The 23,376-nt window shown below is 46.9% G+C and overlaps 1 protein-coding gene across 1 annotated transcript in view; it reads right to left on the bottom strand.

The window, feature by feature from the left end:
• Nucleotides 1-2,947, bottom strand: part of LOC140417986 (uncharacterized) — a 61,265-nt gene extending 58,318 nt beyond the window's left edge. The window contains exon 1 of the mRNA XM_072501417.1: nt 2,881-2,947. The gene's annotated coding sequence lies outside the window, so the exon portion shown is untranslated. The remainder of the gene's footprint in view (nt 1-2,880) is intronic.
• Nucleotides 2,948-23,376: the final 20,429 nt, after the last annotated feature.

Here is a 23,376-nt window from a genome sequence, read left to right as displayed (position 1 = left end):
GGGGGGGGGAGTGGGAGGGGGAAGACTTTTTTAAAATATAAATTTAGAGTACCCAATTCATTTTTTCCAATTAAGGGGCAATTTAGCGTGGCCAATCCACCTACCCTGCAGATTTTTGGGTGGTGGGGGCGAAACCCACACAAACACGGGGAGAACGTGCAAACTCCACATGGACGGTGACCCAGAGCCGGAATTGAGTCTGGGACCTCAGCGCCGTGAGGCAGCAATGCTAACCATTGTGCCACCGTGCTGCCCCAGGGAGGGGGAAGACTTGAGGGAGTGGATTTTATATATCTTAAACTCGACCAGAGCTTTCATGTTACATCCAAAACCCTTCACCTGGAGATTATGTGAATGCTATCATCTCCAAGTGTCCCTCCAAGTCAGAAAACTTCCCGAATTGTCTGACTCAGTACTGGATAAGCAGAAATGCCCTCCATTTAAACATTGGGAAGAGGAAAGCAATCAACTTCCGTTTCTGTTACAAACCCCACTCCCTAGTTATTCTCTCGATTGCAACTCTGAGGCTGAACCAGTCTGTTCATAATCTGGTTGTCAAATTTCATCCCAAATTGAGTTACTGACTACACAGCACTAACATTGTCTATTTCCACCTCAGTAACATTGTCCCGATTTGCTGCTGCCTCATCTCATCAGCTGCTGAAATTCATTCATTCCTTTGTCACCTCAAACCTTAACTACTCTAATGTTCCCCTTGCCAGCCTCTCAGATTCAACTCCACATAAGGTCACACCAAACTCTGCTGCTTGTGTGCGTATTCACACTAATACCTATTTATCCAGCACCTGGAGTGACAAACTCCAATGGAGAAACATAGAAAATAGATGCAGGAGGAAGCCATTCGGCCCTTAAAGCCTGCTCAACCCTTCATTATCATCATGGCTGATCATCAAGTTCAATACCCTGATCCCACCTTCCCTCCCACCCCCCCCCCCACCCCCCCACCCATATCCCTTCCGCCCCAAGAGCTCTATCTCATTCTTTTCTCAAAATTTCACAACGTTTTGGCCTCAACTATTTTCTGTAGTAGCGAATTCCACAGATTCACCACTGCCTGGGTGAAGAAATTTCTCATCTCAGTCCTAAAAGGTTTACCCCTTATCCTCAAATTATAAACCCTAGTTCGGTCTCCCCCACCATCGGGAACATTCTGAATCTATCCTGTCTAATCCTGTTAGAATTTTCTAAGTTTCTATGAGATCCCCTCTCACTCTTCTAAACTCCAATTAATATAATCCTAACTGACTTATTCTCTACTCATATGAAAATCCCGCCATCCCAGGAATCGGCCTGGTAAACCTCCGCTGCTCTCCCTCCATAGCAAGAACATCCTTCCTCAGATAAGGATACCAAAACTGCACACAATACTCCAAGTGTGGGCTCACCAATGCCGTATACAATTGCAGTAAAACATCTCTATTTCTACACTCGAATCCTCTCGCTATGAAGACCAACATACCATTTGCCTTCTTTACTGCTTGAATGCCTGCCACTGCCTTGCGAGGTGGGGTAGATGGTGGGAGGTCTTAATGACGAAACCGTTGACAGGGGGAAATGGGAAAAATCTCTTGAGACTGGACTGTGGAAGGATTGTGGAAACTGGAGCCATGTGCGTTTTAGGGGTGCCAAGTGGATACCATTTACATGGTGGAGGAGGCCAAAGAGTTGTCCAAAAACAAAAATATACTCTTGTAACATTCCAGATATAAATATTTGACTTACACTTTGCCTATTCTACCTGCCAACAGTGTGCAAACAGCTCCATCGGACCTCATGCCGTTCCCAGACACTCCATGCTGGTACCCAACATATAAACACTAAACCTCTGTCTAGCTCCACTCCCCTGAAGCCTACCTCCCTAACCACCTTTGCACAGTCAGAAGTCCCTCTCATCAAACTTCCTCACCACTCACTCAGAAGCCCTTCAAACCCCCTCCCCTTCTCACTCAGAGGTTCCTCTCTTCAGAAGTGCTCCCCCGCTCACTCCAACTGCTCCTGCGCGCTCACAATCTACTTTCCCCAATCTTTGTTCCCCATTCCCTGTGGCTATTATTTAGATCCAAAACATTAACTGTTTCTCTCCACAGATGATGCCAGCCCTGCTGAGTTTATCCAGCATTTTATGTTTTTATTTCACATTAGGGCAGCACAGTAGCACAAGTGGATAGCACTGTGGCTTCACAGCGCCAGGGTCCCAGGTTCAATTCCCTGCTGGTTCACTGTGCAGAGTCTGCACGTTCTCCCCGTATCTGCATGGGTTTCCTCCGACCGTCCAAAGACGTTCAGGTTAGGTGGATTGGCAATGATAAGTTGCCCTTAGTGACTAAAAAAGGTTAGGAGGGGTCATTGGGGTACGGGGACAGGGTGGAAGTGAGGGTTTAAGTGGGTCAGTGCAGACTCGATGGGCCGAATGGCCTCCTTCTGCACTGTATGTTCTATGTCCTATTACCAACATCTGCAGTATTTTGCTTTAATTTGAACCTTCTGGGCAACCAATCCGGGAAGCCAAAGGCCAACCAATAAAGGCAGTGAAAGGCCAATCTGGGCAGTGGAATGTTCTCCAGCTGTCTCTTTCCAGCCGTTTCGTTTTGAGCGTTGTCATCATCCGGGTCGCTGGCCCCCTGAAGCCCCGCCCACTCTACCCGCAAATCCGCGCGTGCGCATTGCTGCCCACCGAAACAAGATGGCGTGCGCTAACTCGGGCCTGTTCCCGGGAACAAAGCCCTGGCGTAGAAAGTACGGGATCTGCAGGTTTCTTCCGGGTCTTGCAGCCTGAGCGAGTATTTTATAAAGCCTCTGCTCCCTCCCCACCCGGACTCCGTCTCCATTCCTCCCTCTGCCACACCGACTCTCACCTACCGAAAAATCTATCTACTGCATCCGCAGGGTTCCGAGCAAAGTGACACTACGCATGCTGTCGATAAAGCCTCGCACTGCGCCTGCGCATAGGGCTCCAGTGGGCTGAATAGGGCACATTCACATACGCCGGGGATGCTGGGTAATAACAGCACCATTGAAACCCCAAAACGGGAGTAGAAAATGTTACCTAATTGAAATAATTCTGCTATCTTCTATTTACCAATGTGGTTTAAATGGCTGCTCTCCTAAGAGAGAACATTGAACTTTTAAAGGTTTCCCTCGGCTCCCCTTCACCGTAAAGTAATGAGTCTCGCTGCATTCAATATCAGAATAACTGGTCCTCTCCTTATTCCTTGAAACTGAATATTTTTTCAAAGCACCTCCCAAAGTCACCACCTCCACTACCTGGAAGGACAAGATGTGGAGATGCCGGTGTTGGACTGGGGTGAGCACAGTAAGAAGTCTCACAACACCAGGCTAAACACGTTTGTTTCAAATCACTAGCTTTTGGAGCACTGCTCCTTCCTCAGGTAGAAGGACAAGGGCGGGAAACACATTGGACTTGCAATTTAACTCCAAGCCACACACCATGTTCCTTCCCTGTCGCTGGGTCAAAATCCTGGCACTCCCATCCTAACAGTCTGAGCTTGTACCTTCACCACATACACTGCAGTGGTTCAAGAAGGTAGCTTGACAGCATCTTCTCAAGGGCAATTAGGGATTGACAATTTAAAAAACTGGCCTGGCCAGAGATTCCCACACCCTGTGACAAAATAAAAATAAAAATAATTCACTGTATTATAGAATGAGGCAGCATAGATGGAAGTTACTTGGCTATCATGTCTGTGCCAGGTCTATGGAAGATCTATCCAATTAATTCCACAACCTAGCTGTCACTGTCAAAACAATATATCTCGCTGTAGCAATGAAAATTATGGAAATGTTTTTTCAATTGGATACTTCTCAGACACACTCACCCCTGTGTATTAAGCAGAAATCAAGGGTTCACTGGTTAGTTGTTTTTTTAAATTTAGAGTACCCGATTATTTTTGTCCAATTAAGGGGCAATTTAGCATGGCCAATCCACCTAACCTTCACATCTTTGGGTTGTGGGGATGAAACCCACGCAGACATGGGGAGAATGTGCAAACTCCACACAGGCAGTGACACGGGGTCAGAATTGGTCCCGGGTCTTCAGCGCCGTGAGGCAGCAGTGCTAACCACTGTACCACCATGCCGCCTGTCTAGTTACTTAAGCATACAAAGTACTTGGTCGAGTTTAATTCAATAATTCTTCAAACCACACATACCATAGTGATATAATAAAGGGCCAAGTAAAGGGAGTGACAGAATAGATTAATTATGGAGTTACAAAGCACATACCATTCAAGTAGGGGCAGCATAAAGACAAGTGGTAGTTGTAGGGAATTCTATAATTACGGGATAGAAAGCATCCTTTGAAAGCAGGATTGAGAGCCCCACATGGTATGTTGCCTGACCGGTGCTAGGGTGAGGGACATCAATAACCAGCTTGAAAGGATATTGGAGAAGGAGGGGGTGGATCCAGTTGTTGTGGTCCACGTTGGGACAAACAACATAGGCAAGACTGGGAAAGAGGACCTGTTGGGGGAATATCAGGCACTAGGAACTAAATTAAAACAAGTCCTCAAGGGTCATAATCCCTGGATCACTATCTGAGCCATGTGCAAATTGGCATAGGGATTAGAAAATTAGGGAAGTAAACACTGAAGGAGTGGTTCGGGAAAGAGCGGTTTCATTTCATGGGGCACTGGCATCAGTATTGGGACAGGAGGTCTGTACCATTGGGACGGTCTCCACCAGAACCGGTCTGGGACCAGTGTCCACGTGGAAAAGATAAATAGGGAGGTCACAAGGACTTTAAACTAGCTAGTGGGGCGGGTAGGGGAAACGGGAAGTAAATGGTTAATGGAAAGCAAAGCAGCAGGTTAGCACATGGGAAGGTGGGTTCAACTACATCGAACGGTATGACAAAAGATAAAGGGAAGAACTCAGATGTTATTAATGGGAGGTGCCTCAAAAATAAGGTATAACAAGCATTCAAAACAAGACAAATGTGTTGACGGCACAGATCATCGCAAATGAATCTGATTTAGTGGCCATTACAGAGACACGGTTGCAAAATGCTCATGACTGGGAGTTAAATATCCAGGTGTATCAGACTATTCGGAAGGACAGACACAAAGGTAAGGTGTAGCTCTGATATGTAAGGCTGGCATCAGGGTGGCAGTGAGAGATGATATAGAGAAAAAGGTTGAATCCATTTGGATAGAAATTAGAAAATAATCTTTATTATTGTCACAAGTAGGCTTACATTAACACCGCAACAAAGTTACTGTGAAAATTCCCTAGTCGCCGCACACTGGCGCCTGTTCGGGTACACAGAGGGAGAATTCAGAATGTCCAATTCACCCAACGGCACGTCTTTTGGAACTTGTGGGAGGAAACAGGAGCATCCGGAGGAAACATATGCAGACCACAGAGAGAACGTGCAGACTCCGCACAATTCCCAAGCGGGAATTGAACCTGGGACGCTGGTGCTGTGAAGCAATAGTGCTAACCACTGTGCCACCATGCCGCCCATAGTAAGGAGTAAGGCGAATAGTAAGGAGAAACGTTCACTGATAGGCGTAGTCTATAGGCCACCAAATAATAACATCCCAGTGGGATGGGCAATAAACAAAGAAATAACCAATGCATGTAAAAATGGGACGACAATTATCATGGGGGATTTTAATCTACATGTCGATTGGTCAAACCAGTCGGCCGGGGCAGCCTTGAGGAGGAGTTCACCGAATGTATCCGCGATAGTTTTCTTGAACAGTATGTAATGGAATCTATGAGAGAGCAAGGTATCCTAGATCTGGTCCTGTGTAATGAGACAGGATTGATTAATGATCTCATAGTTAGCGATCCTCTCGGAAGGAGCGATCATAGTATGGTTGAATTTAAAATACAGATGGAGTATGAGAAGGTAAAGTCAAAAACCAGTGTTTTATGCTGAAACAAAGGAAACTACAATGGGATGAGGGAGGAGTTGGCTAAGGTAGATTGGGAGCAAAGACTTTGTGGTGGGACATTTGAGGAACAGTGGAGGACTTTCTAAGAGATTTTTCACAGTGCTCAGAAAAAATATATACCAGTGAAACGGAAGGGCTGTAGGAAAAAGGAAAATCAGCCATGGATATTTAAGGAAATAAAGGAGGGTATCAAATTGAAAGAAAAGGCATACAAAGTGGTAAAGATTAGTGGGAAACTAGCGGATTGGGAAATCTTTAACGGTCAACAGAAATCCACGAAAAAAGCTATAAAGAAAAGTAAGATAGATTAGGAGAGTAAATCAGCTCAGAATATAAAAACAGACAGCAACGTTTCTACAAATATAGAAAACAAAAAAGAGTAGCTAGGGTAAGCATTGGTCTTTTAGAGGATGAGAAGGGGGATATAACAATGGGAAATGAGGACATGGCTGAGGCATTGAACATGTATTTTGTGTCAGTTTCCACAGTGGAAAAAACAAATGACACACCAATGATTGATGGCAAGGAGGCGATGGCAGGTGAGGACTTGGAATCGATCATTATCACTGAAGAGGTCGTATTGGGTAAGCTAATGGGGCTAAAGGTAGACAAGTCTCCTGGCCCTGATGGAATGCATCCCAGGGTACTAAAAGAGGTGGCGGGGAAATAGCAAATGAGCTCATGGTAATTTACCAAAATACGCTGGTCACTGGGGCGGTTTCGGCAGATTGGAAAACAGCAAATGTGATGCCACTGTTTAAAAAAGGAGGTAGATAAAAGACGGGTAACTATCGGCTGGTTAGTTTAACTTCTGCAGTGGGGAAAATGCTTGAATATGTCATTAAGAAAGAAATAGCGAGGCATCTGGATAGAAATTGTCCCATTGGGCAGACGCAGCGTAGGTTCATGAAAGGCAGGTCATGTTTGACTAATTTAGTGGAATTCTTTGAGGACATTATGAGTGTGGTGGACAACAAGGGACCAGTGGGTGTGGATTTCCAGAAGGCATTCAACAAGGTACATGGATATAAATAAGATAGGAGCAGGAGGACGACTTTTGGTCCTTCAAGCCTTCTCCGCCATTTATCACGATCATGGCTGATCATCCAACTCAGTAGCCTAATCTTAAGGTGCCGCACAAAAGGCTGCTGCATAAAATAAAAATGCATTGCGTTACAGGTAATGTATTAGCATGGATAGAGGAGTGGTTAATTGACAGAATGCAGAGAGTGGGGATAAATGGGTGTTTTTCTGGTTGGCGATCAGTGGGTAGTGGTGTCTCTCAGGGATCAATGTTGGGTCTGCAATTGTTCACAATTTATCATAGAATGTACAGTAGAGAAGGAGGCCATTCACCCCATTGAGTCTGCACCAGCTCTTAGAAAGAGCACCTTACCCAGGCCCACATCTCCACCCTATCCCCATTATCCAATAACCCCACCCAACACTAAGGGCAATATTGGACAATAAGGGCAATTTAGCATGGCCAAGCCACCTAACCTGCACAACTTTGGACTGTGGGAGGAAACCAGTGCACCTGGAGTAAACCCACACACACACAGGGAGAATGTGCAGGCTCGGCACAGTGACCCAAGCCGGGAATCAAACCTGGGACCCTGTGAAGCAATTGTGCTAACCACTATGCTACCGTGCTGCCCATAGATGATTTGGAGTTCGGGATCAAGTGTAGTGTGTTAAAGTTTGCAGATGACACTTGCTGGAGCCAAGTGTGCAGAGGACACTGAAAGTCTGCAGAGGGATATAGATAGTTTAAGTGAGTGGGCAAGGATCTGGCACGTGGAGTACAATGTTGATAAATGTGAGGTCATCCAGTTTGTAGGAATAACAGCAAAATGGACTATTATTAAATGGTAAAATATTGCAGCATGCTGCTGGGCAGAGAGGCCTGGGTGTCCTCGTGCATGAATCGCAAAACATTGGTTTCTAGCTGCAGCAATTAATTCAGAACACAAATGGAATTTTGGCCTTTATAGAGGGATGGAGTTTAAAAGCAGAGAGGTTATGTTGCAGCTGAAGAGGGTGCTGGTGAGGCCACACCTGGAGTACTGTGTACAGTTTTGGTCTCCTTACTTGAGAAAGGATGGACTGGCATTGGAGGGTGTGCAGAGGAGATTCGCTAGGTTGATTCCAGAGTTGAGAGGATTAGTTTAAGTGGAGCTGAGTCCACAAAAAGATCAGGCATAATCTCATTGAATAGCAGAGCTGGTTCGAGGGGCCAGATGGCCTACTCCTGATCCTAGTTCTTATAGGTGGGCCTTATATCCATGTAGACCTGCTGATTAGATATCATTTAGACTCCAAACTTCAATCTTGAAATTAAATATACAATTAAAGTAAAGCCATTTTCAAATTCTTTTTTTTAACATAAATTTAGAGTACCCAATTAATTTTTTCAAATTAAGGGGCAATGTCGCGTGTTCAATCCACCTACCCTGCACATCTTTGGGCTGTGGGGGTGAAACCCACGCAAACACGGGGAGAATGTGCAAACTCCACACGGACAGTGGCCCAGAGCCAGGATGGAACCTGGTACCTCGGCGCCGTGAGGCAGCAGGGCTAACCACTGCGCCACCGTGCTGCCCACCATTTTCAAATTCTAATATTCTCAACACCTTCCTGGGACATTGGAAACCAAAAGTTGAACCACTTTCAGCAGAGCAGCCTTTCCGCTTATCGACACAGTCGTCCCAGTCAAATAACCTGAGGTTCCCTTTAATCATGAACCAATCAGGCCACTTCAGGTTTGATAGCAGCAAAATTCAGAGAAGGTCACGTGACTCCCCCTTAATTCCTCCATTTTAATCAAAATTAAAAACAGCTGTACAATATAACAATCTTAGAACACATCACATTTGTCAGTCAAATACATATTATTTATGCTGGGGTGTTTATTATGAGATTTAGGCACTGGAGGAAAAGGGTGGGGGTTTTAAAGAGTAACCTTCCCTTCCTAACTCTGTATGTCTATAGTGTCAGCCGTGGCTCAGTGGGTCGCTCTCTGACCTCGGTGTCAGAAGGTTGTGGGTTCAAATCCCAGTCCGGGGACCCGAGGAGAAAAATCAAAACCAATTGTCTGAGTGCCATCACCGAGGGAGTGCTGCACTGTCAGAGGTGCCGTCTTATGAATGCGTTGTCAAGCAGAGAACCCATCTGCTCTCTCAAGGGGATGTTAAATAAATCATGGAGCCAACATTTCTGACTTGTCGCCAACTATCAGAATGAACAAGTTGCAGTCCTAGATGTGATGAACAGCAGAATTCAACCCCTGTCATCACTTGTGAACTCGCTGGTGTGACAGCAGGTGGGATAACTGAGTGAAGCCCTTCCCACATTCAGAGCAGGTGAATGGTCTCTTCCCCAGTGTGAACTCGCTGGTGCCTCAGCAAGTGGGATGAATCAAGGAATTGCTTCCCACATTCAAAGCAGCTAAAAGGCTTCTCCCCAGTGTGGATTCGCTGATGTGTCCGCAGGTCAGACACCAGAGTGAAACTCTTCCCACACTCAGAGCCTTTCCCCAGTGTGAAATTGTTGGTGTGTGAGCAGGTTAGATGAATCAGTGAATCCTTTACCACACTGAGAACATATGAACGGTCTCCAGTGTGAAGTCGATGGTGTCTCAGCAGGCTGGATGACTGAGTGAATCCCTTCCCACACTCTGAACAGGCGAATGGCCTCTCCCCCGTGTGAACTCGCTGGTGTTTCCGGAGGGTGAATGAAACACTGAATCTTTGCCCACACTGAGAGCAGATGAATGGCCTCTCCCCAGTGTGAACTCGCTGATGTGTCTGCAGATTGGAAGATGTACTGAATCCTTTCCCACATGTGGAGCAGGTGAACGGCCTCTCCCCAGTGTGAACACGTTGATGCATTTCCAGGTTAGAAAGGGATTTAAATCCCTTCCCACATCTGGAGCAGGCGAACGGCCTCTCACCAGTGTGACTGTGTCGATGAATTTCCAGCACAGATGGGGATCTGAATCCCTTCCCGCAATCCCCACATTTCCACTGTTTCTCCATGTTCGGGTGCCCTGATGCCTCACCAGGTTAGACAATCAGTTGAAGTCTCAAACAAAACATGGGTACGGTCTCTCTCAACTGTGAATGGTGCGGTGATTTTTCACACTGTGTAACTGGTTAAAGCTCTTTCCACAGTCAGTGCACTCGAACACTCTCACTTGGGTTCCTGTGACTCAGTGCTTTTCCAAACACACAAATCTTTTGAGACAGGCAGAACTGACAAATATTCTTCCTTCTAGGTTCAAATATTCCGTTCCCGATTAATTGAGTGACACTGTCAGGAGGTGATATTTGTGTTTGGAAATTCTCGTCTAATATCCTGTAAAAGGAGTTTTCAAAATTAATTCACTGTCAGTACAGGATAGAAATTTAGAACAGACAATTCTAGTTTCTGCTGAAGATTCTTTCCTCTCTCACAAATCACCATCCCACACACACTCCCTCCATTCTCACTCTCCTGTATCTAATATTCACCCTTCCAGTTCTCTTGAGGGTGCTGATTCAGGCTGATTGACAGATCCCTGCTTCCTATCCTGGACACAGAGACCCGAAAATCTTTGCGCAGGCTAGCCAGACAGATATATGTCTATATTACTGGACTAAAATGATTAATGTATAGAATTGTTTCAGCTGCTTGAGATACAGGGGATTGTTATTGATCACGACTCTGAAGTTGTTGCCTATAAGGGTAGTCAAGCAAAGACGATCAATAATTTCCCAATTAAATTGGATGGTCGATACAAGGTTGCAGAATGGGGCCCACTCGAGACTGACAGAATTGCTTGACAGAGTTGGCATCGAATCGAGGTGTGCAATGGACTTCTTCAATTACTCTATAACTGGAAATATATAACGCAGCTACAGTACTATATTACAAGACAAAATAATAAATATATTTTATTACACAACCATAAATATCTAATTTGTACAATATAACACTGGACATATCTCCGTCCAATATTGATTTACTGTCCCCTCGGTAGGTTCTGGGTTTAGGGAGATAGGGCGGGGGGGGGGGGGGGTAGGTTTAGGTAGGGTGCTCTTCATTGGGTCCGTGCACACTCGATGGGCCAAATGACCTCCTTCTGCACTGTAGGAATTCAATGGTATTCAATGGTTCTGTTCTATTCTATCTCCTGGGGAAATCATTGAACATTAGCAAAGAGATCATCCTTTTAGCCCAACAAATAAACGTGTCAAGCTGAGGGAGCAAAGGATGTCAAATTCTTTAAGAGAGAGAGAGACCTGGGCCAAGCTTTGCAGAGTCTGCACCCTCCCTGGATTCACTTCCTTTCCCTTCAGTTGCTGCAAGTCACCAATTAAAGGTCAGAATGAGAAAATAAATGGAAAGGGGGAGAAAAGAAAGTGTTTTACTCACAGATGTTGGAGACAGGAGGATGTTTCAGTTTCTGTGACACATTCGCATTCGCACAACGTCCACGCTGATTGGCTGGAGGACCAGAGTCCTTCTGGACCTCCAACTTTTCCCACTGGTCAAGACCTCAGCAGAAAGATCAGGGGTGGGCTAATACCTGCACATGCGCAGCTTCATCTCTCCCTTGGACACGCGCATCACTGCTTCTGGGCTGGGACACGAGTGTGCAAGCGCTGTTGTCGAATTGTTTGGATCATGCACATTGGGCCTGTTCGTCCCGGACATATCGAAGGACAGCGGCGAGGTGGGTGGGAGACTTTGGAAACAGTTCCGCAAAAGCAATTTAATAATTGGCAACTTCCTGGTTCGCAGCTGCGGGGCTTCTCCCACCCGGTACCAGGCCCAGGTTAACGATCGCCATCTTTATTCAGCGAACGGAGGATGGCGGCTGGGAATAAACAATGGCGAAACGTCTCGCCCCTCATTCACTCTGATTGGCTGGAGGACCAGCCGCCTGATTTAGTCCTCCAGGCCCACCCCTCCGTCCTATTGGTCCAGATGGGGGAAGGGAACAAACAACCAGGTTTCAGCCTAAAACTTCCTCCTCTGTGCAACATCTTTTCTCCCCCTTTCCTTTTCTCTTAGTCTGGGAGGACATTGGTGACTTGCACAACTGAAGGGAAAGGAAGTGAATCCAGGGAGGGTGCAGACTCCGGAAAGGTTGGCCCAGGTCTCTCTCTCTCTTAAAGACATTGACATCCTTTGCAGTGTTCCATAGTTACTAGAATAATCTGTTCTGAATTTCTATCTTGCAATGATAGAGATGGTTTTGGTAAACTCCTTTTACAGGATATTAGAGGGGGAGAATTTACAGACAAAATGTCAAGATGTGACAGAGTCACTTAATTGGTCACTGTGCAGAGTCTGCACGTTCTCCCTGTGGCTGCGCGGCTTTCCTTCGGATGCTCCGGTTTCATCCCACAAGTCCCGAAAAGTGTGCTGTTAGGTGAATTGGACATTCTGAATTCTCCCTCTGTGTACCCAAACAGATGCCGGAGTGAGGCGATTCGGGGATTTTCTCAGCAACTTCATTGCAGTGTTAATGTAAGCCTCCTTGTGACAATTATCAAGATTATTATTAGATTATGATTCTTGGGAGCTGAATATCATCGGCCTTGACGCACAAGGAAGAAAGGTTTGTCCTCTTCAAATGGCTTGAAACATGGTGTTAATGGAAAAACATGAGATAATGAAAAATGAAATGAAATGAAAATCACTTATTGTCACAAGTAGGCTTCAATGAAGTTACTGTGAAAAGCCCCTAGTCGCCACATTCCAGCGCCTGTTCGGGGAGGCTGTTACGGGAATTGAACCGTGCTGCTGCCTTGTTCTGCATTACAAGCCAGCTGTTTAGCCCACTGTGCTAAACCAGCCCCTGTGCTAAACCAGAATATGCTCTGGGTGGGGTACTTCAATGTCCATCACCAAGAGTGGCTTGGTAATACCACCACAGACCGAGCTGGCTGGGCCCCAAGGGTCATAGCTGCTAGACTGGGACTGCAGCAGGTGGTGAGGGAACCAACAAGTGGGAAACACATACTTGACCTCATCCTCACCAATCTGCCTGCTGCAGATGCATCTGTCCATGACAGTCTCGGTAGAAGTGACCACCACACAGTCCTTGTGGAGACAAAGTCCCGTCTTCACATTGAGGATATACTCTCCATTGTGTTGTGTGGCACTACCACTGTGCTAAATGGAATGGACTTTAAACAGATCTAGCAACTCAAGACTGGGCACCCAGGCCATCACCAGCAGCAGAATTACATTCAGCCACAATCTGCAACCTCATGGCCCGGCTTAGCCCCCACTCTACTGTGATGATCCTTGTGTAGTCCTCCTCGATGACTAAAAGTCATAGTGTTGACAAAGAACATCAGACTATGTATTTGAAACAAAACTAGTTTACTTTACACTACTTCAAATGGTTCCCACACTTTACTAAGTGTACACACTTTACAATAGCTAATAAAACAACAGTATTAGATCTATGCACAGAAATCTATATCTTTCTAATACAGCTAACACACTACCTCGACCTTTCACTAACCTTCTCAACCTTCTCCCAGAATTCCTGGCGATACCGCCTTTTATATGACTTCTCTGGTGCCATCTAGTGTTGAGATACATGAACATCATCTTGTTAACCCTTTACACTCCTTGCATATCGTTACAACATTAACCCAGGATTTTAACCCTTACTGCACCAAATACCTATATTACAATATATCTGAAATACACTCATCACTGGGCTCATTGTCCCAAGTGTCGAATTGATTTATAGAAATCCTGTGGTGTTCTCACTGGGACAGGCACCTATTAGTATGTTTTGAAAAATAAACTACTTGTTTATGTTTTCGCAGTGGCTTCAAAAGCTTGCAACACAGTTAATGAAATGGGCACAAACTGACACATAGCCTTAAACTAATACAGAAATTACAGTCATTTCAGATTAAAATGTATCATCCGTGTGTATAAATTCAGTGCATAAAGATGATCAGGGTGTAAATGTTGAGAGAGCAAATTACAGCATGACACATTCAATGAATACATGTTTGTAAGTAATAGGAGTTAAAATAACTAAAGAACTATGAAAACTGACTGGAGAACTTAAACTCTTTTAAGTTCAGTGAATACAGTGAATGGTAGAACCCTCAAGAGTATTGAAAGTCAAAGAGATCTAGGAGTACAGGTCCACAGGTCATTGAAAGGGGCAACACAGGTGGAGAAGGTAGTCAAGAAGGCATACGGCATGCTTGCCTTCATTGGCCGGGGCATTGAGTATAAGAATTGGCAAGTCATGTTGCAGCTGTATAGAACCTTAGTTAGGCCACACTTGGAGTATAGTGTTCAATTCTGGTCGCCACACTACCAGAAGGATGTGGAGGCTTTAGAGAGGGTGCAGAAGAGATTTACCAGAATGTTGCCTGGTATGGAGGGCATTAGCTATGAGGAGCGGTTGAATAAACTCGGTTTGTTCTCACTGGAACGAAGGAGGTTGAGGGGAGACCTGATAGAGGTCTACAAAATTATGAGGGGCATAGACAGAGTGGATAGTCAGAGGCTTTTCCCCAGGGTAGAGGGGTCAATTACTAGGGGGCATAGGTTTAAGGTGTGAGGGGCAAGGTTTAGAGGAGATGTACGAGGCAAGTTTTTTACGCAGAGGGTAGTGGGTGCCTGGAACTCGCTACCGGAGGAGGTGGTGGAAGCAGGGACGATAGTGACATTTAAGGGGCATCTTGACAAATACATGAATAGGATGGGCATAGAGGGATACGGACCCAGGAAGTGTAGAAGATTGTAGTTTAGTCGGGCAGCATGGTCGGCACGGGCTTGGAGGGCCAAAGGGCCTGTTCCTGTGCTGTACATTTCTTTGTTCTTTGTTCACAAACCAAAGGTGGTTATATACTGTGACAGAAAGTGACTGCTTCTTTCCAGAAACTACAAGTTAAAGGTTAAACTAATTTAAGTCACACGGTTGAAGGTTTGAAACCTCACAGTTGTTTTCTTCATACAACAGTGCCTCGAACTGAAGTGTAACTTAATTTTCAAGACCTTAGCTCATCCAACCTTTATGGGATTTGCAGCAGTTGCTCTGTAATTAGACCGTTAAAGTGTAACTTTGTCCTGGTCTCAAGCCATGTGATGTATTTCACATGTGCACTTTGGCAAGAAGAATAGAAAATCAATATTCTTGTGATCTTATGAGACGAAGTCCCACCTTCATACGGAGGATACCCTCCATTGTCCTGTGTGACACTATCACTGTGCTAAATGGGGTAGATTCAGAACACATCTCGATAAAAACAGGGTACCCATGAGGTGCTGTGGGCCATCAGCAGCTTAATATTCAATCACAACCTAACCTTATAGGCCGGCATATCCCTCACTCTACATTGGGAGCACACGAAGCAAGTGTGGAATACAAGGGAAGTAGAAAGAAACTTAAGCAAGGAGTCTGGAGGGCTAAAAGGGGTCATGAAAAGTCATTGGCCAGCAGGATTAAGGAAAATCTCAAGGCTTTTTAATTTTAATAATCTTCATTGTCACAAGTAGGCTTACATTAACACTGCAATGAAGTTACTGTGAAAAGCCCCCAGTCACCACATTCCGCGCCTGTTCGGGTACACAGAGAGAGAATTCAGATTGTCCAAATTACCTAACAGCACATCTTTAGGGACTTGTGGGAGGAAACCGGAGCACCCGGAGGAAACCCACGCAGTTACAGGGAGAGCATGCAGACTCCGCACAGACGGTCATCCAAGGCGGGAATCGAATCTGGGACCCTGGCGCTGTGAAGCCATAGTGCTAACTACTATGCTACCATGCTCCCCATATATTATACATATATAAAGAGCAAAGGGGTAGCCAGGGAGAAGGTTGACCCACTTAAGGACAGGGGAGGAAATCTATGCGTGGAGTACTTTGCTTCAGTATTCACCAAAGAGAAGGACTTGGTGGGTGATGAGTCTGGGGAATGGTGTGTAAATAGTTTGGGTCATATTAAGTTCAAAAAGGAGGTACTGGGGTCTTGAAAAACATGATGGTAGACAAGTCCCTAGGATCTGATGGGATCTAACCCAGAATACTGTGAGAGGAAGGGAGGAAATTGCTGGGGCCTTGAGATAAATCTTTGTATCCTCACTGGCTAGAGGGGAGATCCCAATGGATTGCAGAATAGCCAATGTTGTTCCTTTGTTTAAGAAGGGTAGCAAGGATAATCCAAGTAATTACAGGCCGGTTTGCAATACGTCAGTGATAGGGAAATTATTGGAGAGGATTCATTGGGATACAATTTATTCCCACTTGAAAATAAGTGGACGTATTGGTGGGAGGCATCATGGTTTTGTGAAGAGGAGGTCATGTCTCACGAACTTGATCGAGTTTTTCGAGGAAGACAAAGATGATTGCTGAGGGTATGTTGTCTACATGGGCTTCAGTAAGGCCTTTGACAAGGAACCTCATGGTAGATTGGGACAGAAGGTGAAGTCGCACGGGACCAGAGGTGAGCTGACAAGATGGATACAGAAATGGCTCCATCATAGAAGGCAGAGGGCAGTAGTGGAAGGGTGCATTTCTGAATGGAAGGCTGTGACTAGTGGCGTTCCTCAGGGATCAGTGCTGGGACCTTTGGTGTTTGTAATTGTATAAATGATTTGGAGGAAAACGTAACTGGTTTGATTCGTAAGTTTGCGGATGACAAATGGTTGGTGGAATTGCGGATAGCGATGAGGACCGTCAGAGGATACAGCAGGATATAGATCAGTTGTAGACTTGGGCGGAGAGATGGCAGATGGAGTTTATTCTGTACAAATGTGAGGGAATGCATTTTGGAAGGTCTAATACAGGTGGGAAATATACAGTAAATGGCAGAACTCTTAAGACTATTGATAGGCAGAGGGATCTGGGTGTACACGTACACAGGTCACTGAAAGTGGCAATGCAGGTGGAGAAGGTAGTCAAGAAAGCAGACAGCACGCTTGCCTTCATTGATCGGGGCACTGAGTTTAAAAATTGTGAAGTCATGTTGCAGCTTTATAGAACCTTAGTTAAGCCGCACTTGGAATATAATGATCAATTCTACCAGAAGGACGTGGAAGCTTTGGAGAGGGTACAGAAAAGATTTACCAGGATGTTGTCTGGTATGGAGGACATTAGCTATGAGAGGTTGGAGAAACTTAGTTTGTTCTCACTGGAACGACGGAGGTTAAGGGGCGACCTGATAGAAGTCTACACGATTATAAGGGGCATGGACAGAGCGGATGGAAGTTTTTTCCTAGGGTGCAAGGGTCAATTACGCGGTGGCATAGGTTCAAGATGCGGGGTGCAAGGTTTAAAGGAGAGGGACGAAGCAAGCATTTTGAACAGAGTGTGGTGGGAGCCTGGAACTCGCTGCTGGGGGAGGTAGTGGAAGCAGATACGATAGTGACATCTTAAAAAATACATGAATAGGATGGGAAGGGGGATATGGTCCCTGGAAGCACAAGGGTTTTAATTCAGATGGACAGCATGGTCAGTGCAGGCTTGGAGGGCCGAAGAGCCTGTTCCTGTGCTGTAATTTACTTTGTTCTTATAAGACTGGAGGAGCCGGGGATGTTCCTCATGTTTAAATCTCTCAGCAAAAGGCAGTGAAGCCCACACATGAACTGAGGAGTCCACAGTTTTGAGGTCTTAAAGAAAAGTTTTTTTTCAAAAATATTTTAATTACAACAAGCTGCAGCCCCTCTCCCCACCTCACTCCGTCCACGAGCTGAAACTTTATAGCTAGCAAAGGTAACCCCCACCCACGGTGTATGCTCAAAGAACAAAAACAAACTACGCCTTCCAACCCATACAGGCTACGGATGAGCAACCAAAACCCAACACCCTGACAACACTTAAACTCCCCCAGGGGATCATATATTCCCCATTCCGTTGCCCTGCTCCCCCCCCCCCCCCCCACCCTGACAACCATAGCCACCTCAATCCCAAACATACAACAGATACAAACTGCAGCCCCTCTCAAACCAACCCCTCCTAACCATCCCCAATAAAGTCCCAATCAAATCAATTTAATCAAGTCCCAGTCCAGGGACCTGAGGACAAAAATCACATCCAATATTCCTTGTGTCAGCACTGAGGGAGTGCTGCACTGTCAGAGCTTCTTTCAAATAAGATGTTCAACTGAAGCCCAGTCTGCCCCTCTCAGGTTCTGTAAATTTCCCACAGCCACTATTGTGAAGAAGAGTTGGGGAGTTATCCCCGGTGTCCTGACAAATATTTATCCATCAATCAACATCACCAAAATCAGATCATCTGCTCATTGTCACATTGCGGTGTGTGGGACCTTGCTTTGTGGAAATTTGCTGCTGCGTTTCCTAAAACAGTGACGACACTTCAGAAACACTTTGGCACATGCTGTGGTTGTGAAAGGTGCGACAGAAGTGAAAGTTTTAAATTGAAGATTGATGTTATCTGATCCTTAATAGATTTCAGCCATCCCCAATTGACCATTTAATAAATTTGCTTTGGTTCGGACAAGAATTATAACCAATTAAAGAAAAGGCAGAATTCTCTGGAAATTAAATTTAAAAAGTTTATTAAAAGAAAAAGTTTTACTGAACAACTTGAAGACACGTTTACAACTTCATGCAGGTGATCAGTCTGCAGAAGCGTAACCCTCCCTGGCTCCTTCTTTGACAGTAATTTCCTTGGAACTCGGCCGCGAGAGTTTTCAGTACTTGGCCAGCAAGGAAGACCTTCGGAACGTCGACTTTTATCCCCAAAGTGACCATTACATCATGTCAGCGTTGGGCCTGTTGTAACATGACCATTGGCCAATTGGGCACTAGTTTCATTTAATTGGATCTTTAATTACTGACACCATCTTCTCTCATTACCTTAGACAGGAATACAATAGGACTGTTTCATACAGTTACTTTAATTCCTTATTCATACAGTTTCAAATGTTGAGGCTAATCAGAGTTGGAAGGTCTCTCTTGCTGCTACATTTATCCTCATTGCACATTCTTTATATACACAGCAATTTTACATTTTTACAACAAATAAAACTCAGGCTGGGGACTTCTGGTTGCGGTGAGGATGAGCTAGCCGCACGTTTCGGCGGCTCCAGCTCTGACGGATCTTCGGGCTCTTTTAAGAGCCCCAACGGGGACTTTGCCAGCCGAAAAACCCGGTGTGAGGTGCGTGGGAAGGGAGTCCCCCCCGAGCGACGGAGGGAAAAACCGGCGGCGGCGGCTGCAGCCCGAAGAATCTTCAACCACAAGGTCAGAGGGAGTGGAGAACAAAATGGCGGCGGAGAAATCGCAGGCGACATGGGGGCCTGAGCAGGATAAAGTAGTGAGACGGTGCGTGGATCTGCTGAAGAAGGAGGTACTGACCCCGATGTTACAGGCAATTGAGGGGCTTAAGGAGACTTTAAAGACCCAGGAGACTGAGCTTCGCATGGTGGAGCAGAAGGTGTCAGGTCTTGAGGACGAGGTCCTGGGCCTGGCGGTTAAGACTCAGACGCACGAGGCACTTCATAAAAAGTGTGCTGACAGGATTGAGGCCCTTGAAAATGGAGCGCGAAGGAAGAACCTTAGGATACTAGGTCTCCCGGAGGGTGTGGAAGGAGTGGACTGTGGAGCGTACGCAAGTAAGATGCTGAGCTCACTGATGGGTGCCGAGGCCCCTGCGGGCCCCATGGAGGTGGAGTGGGCAAATCGGATCCCGGCGAGAAGACCAAAAGCGGGAGAACTACCGAGGGCGATAATCGTGCGATTCTACCGCCTTAAGGACAGAGAAGAGGTCCTGAGATGGGCTAAAAAGGTGCGGAGTAGCAGATGGGAGAATGCTGTGGTAAGGATATACCAGGATTGGAGTGCGGAGGTGGCGAGAAGGAGGGCGAGCTTCAACCGAGCCAAAGAGGTTTTGCACAAAAGGAAGGTGAAGTTTGGGATGCTGCAGCCGGCAAGACTATGGGTCACGTATCAGGAGAGACACTATTATTTCGAGAAGGCGGAGGAAGCATGGTCCTTCATCAATGAAGAGAAACTGGACCGGAACTGAGGGACTGATGCTGCAGGGAATTGTTATTGTTGTTATTGTTATTGTTTTTGTTAATGTGATGGTGAAAGTTAATCGAGAAGTAAACAGGGAAGGGGGGGGACACTGGGGAAATGTGGGCGCCGGTGAGGGGGGAAAGGCGGGACATAGTCGAAGAATAGGGAAGGGGAGGGGGAGGGGAAAGGGATCTGCGCCATAAGAGGCGGGTCAGGTAAAGGGATGTTCCCGCGCCAGAAAGAATAAGGCGGGAAAATAGGCGCAAGGCGGATGGGAGTTCCCTCACACCGGGGGGGGTCGAGGAGTGAGCAGGAGTAGCCGGGGTCAGTTGAAGTCAGCTGACTTACGGAAGTGATATGGGGGGAGCAATCAAGCTAGATAGGGATCTAGCGGGGAGGGTGGGGGGTGGTGGGGGGGGGGAAGGGGACAACTGGGTTGCTGCTGCGGAAATCCAAAAGGAAATGGCTAAAGAGTGGGTGATCGGGGGCGGAGTGCGACGCTGGGGGAGCGAGCGGGAGCGCGGAGGCGGGATATGGGACTGGCCTAGAGAAGGTAATGGCTAGTCGACACGGGAGGGGGGCAGGTAGCCCCCTAGTGAGGCTGATCACGTGGAACGTGAGAGGCCTGAACGGACCGATAAAAAGGGCCCGAGTGCTCGCGCATTTGAAAGGACTAAGGGCAGACGTGGTTATGCTCCAAGAGACGCACCTAAAGGTGGCGGACCAAGTTAGGCTAAGGAAAGGATGGGTGGGACAGGTGTTCCACTCAGGACTGGACGCAAAGAACAGAGGGTTGGCCATTTTGGTGGGGAAACGGGTAGCATTTGAAGCAAAGAACATCGTAGCAGATAGTGGAGGTAGATATGTAATGGTGAGTGGTAGGCTGGAGGGAATGGAGGTCGTGTTGGTTAAGGACCTGGAGGCAGGAAATTTGATTTTAGGAGGGGACTTCAATACGGTGCTGGACCCGGGGTTAGATAGATCCAGCTCAAGGACCGGAAGAAGGCCGGCAGCGGCCAAGGTACTTAAGGGGTTTATGGACCAAATGGGGGGAGTGGATCCATGGCGATTTCTTAGACCCAGGGCCAGGGAGTATTCCTTCTTCTCCCACGTCCATAAAGTATACTCCCGGATAGATTTTTTTGTTTTAGGAAGGTCGTTGATCTCTAGTGTGGAAGAAGCTGAATACTCAGCCATAGCGGTTTCGGACCATGCCCCACATTGGGTGGGCCTGGAAGTAGGAGAGGACAGGGAGCAGAGAACACTCTGGCGATTAGATGTGGGACTGATGGCGGATGAGGGAGTGTGTGCAAGAGTGAGGGGGTGTATTGAGAGATACCTGGAGGTCAATGACGACGGCGAGGTCCCTGTGGGAGTGGTCTGGGAAGCACTAAAAGCGGTGGTCAGAGGAGAGCTGATTTCTATTGGGGCCCACAAAAGGAAAACAGAGGCCAAGGGAAGGGATAGATTACTGGGGGAGATTTTAAGGGTGGACAGGGAATTTGCAGAGACCCCGGAGGAGGAGCTGTACAGGGAGAGGAGACGACTCCAGACCGAGTTTGACCTTCTGACCACCAGAAAGGCAGAGGTACTGTGGAGGAAGGCACAGGGGAGGAGGTATGAATATGGAGAAAAGGCTAGTCGCCTGTTGGCGCACCAACTGCGAAAGAGGGCAGCAGCGAGGGAGATAGCAGGAATTAGGGATGAAAGGGGAGACACTGTGTGAAGGGCAGGAAAGATAAATGAGGTGTTTAAGACCTTTTATGAGGAACTGTATAGGTCTCAGCCCCCAGAGGGAGAGGAGGGGATGCGGCAGTTCCTGGACCAATTGAGGTTCCCGAAAGTGGAGGAGCAGGCGGTGGCAGGCCTGGGGGCGCCGATTGAGGTGGACGAGGTTATTAAGGGACTGGGAAGCATGCAAGCAGGGAAGGCCCTGGGGCCGGACGGGTTCCCGGTGGAATTCTACAGAAAATATGTGGACTTGTTGGCCCCGTTGTTGGCGAGGACGTTCAATGAGGCCAGGGAAGGGGGGACTCTACCCCCGACGATGTCGGAGGCGACGATATCGCTAATTCTGAAGAGGGACAAAGATCCGTTGCAGTGCGGGTCCTATAGACCTATTTCACTACTGAACGTGGACGCCAAATTGCTGGAAAAGGTGCTGGCATCGAGGATAGAGGACTGTGTCCGGGGGTGGTGCACGAAGACCAGACAGGGGTCGTAAAAGGGAGACAATTGAATGTTAACGTGCGACGACTATTAGGGGTGATAATGATGCCCTCAGTGGAGGGGGAGGCAGAGATAGTGGCGGCAATGGACGCAGAGAAGGCATTTGATAGGGTGGAGTGGGAGTATTTATGGGAAGTGTTAAGGAGGTTTGGGTTTGGAACGGGTTTATTCGCTGGGTTAGACTACTTTATGGGGCACCAACGGCAAGCGTAGTTACAGGTCGACATAGATCGGAGTATTTCCGATTATATAGGGGAACAAGACAGGGATGCCCGCTGTCTCCATTGTTTGCATTGGCAATTGAACCTCTGGCCATGGCGTTGAGAGACTCCAGGAAATGGAGAGGGGTGACTAGAGGGGGAGAAGAACACCGAGTCTCGTTATACGCAGATGACCTATTGTTATACGTGTCGGACCCAGCGGGGGGGATGATAGAGGTTATGCGAATTTTGAGGAGGTTCGGGGAATTTTCGGGGTATAGGTTAAACATGGGGAAGAGTGAATTATTTGTGATACATCCAGGGGACTAGAGTAGAGAGATAGAAGGCTTACCGCTAAGGAAAGTGGAAAGAAACTTCCGATACTTGGGGATTCAGATCGCTAGGAGCTGGGGAACCTTGCACAGACTTAATCTGACATGGCTGGTAGAACAAATGGAGGAGGACTTTAAGAGGTATGACATGCAGCCTTTATCGCTGGCGGGCAGGGTGCAAGCAATTAAGATGATGGTCCTCCCGAGGTTCTTATTTGTATTTCAATGTCTCCCTATTTTAATCACCAGGACCTTTTTTAATAAAATAGATAGGAGCATTACGAGCTTTGTGTGGGCAGGGAAAGTTCCGAGAGTAAGGAGGGGGTTCCTTCAGCGCAGTAGGGACAGAGGAGGACTGGCACTACCGAACTTGGGAGATTATTATTGGGCCGCCAATGTGGCAATGATACGTAGATGGATGATGGAGGGTGAGGGAGCGGTGTGGAAAAGGCTGGAGAGAAGGTCCTGTAAAGGGACGAGTCTAGAAGCGCTGGTGACGGCACCGCTACCGCTCTCACCTAAAAAGTACACCACGAACCCGGTGGTGACGGCAACACTGAACATATGGGGACAGTGGAGGCGACAGAGAGGGGTGCGGGGAGCCCTGGTGGGGTCCCCTATCAGGAACAACCATAGGTTCGCCCCAGGAAGAATAGATGGA

This window comes from Scyliorhinus torazame, chromosome 5 (genome assembly GCF_047496885.1).
Source record: "Scyliorhinus torazame isolate Kashiwa2021f chromosome 5, sScyTor2.1, whole genome shotgun sequence".
In the NCBI taxonomy this organism is placed as follows: Eukaryota; Metazoa; Chordata; class Chondrichthyes; order Carcharhiniformes; family Scyliorhinidae; genus Scyliorhinus; species Scyliorhinus torazame.
Note: the sequence above shows the minus strand (reverse complement) of the source record. Positions and strands in the feature narration are given on the sequence as shown.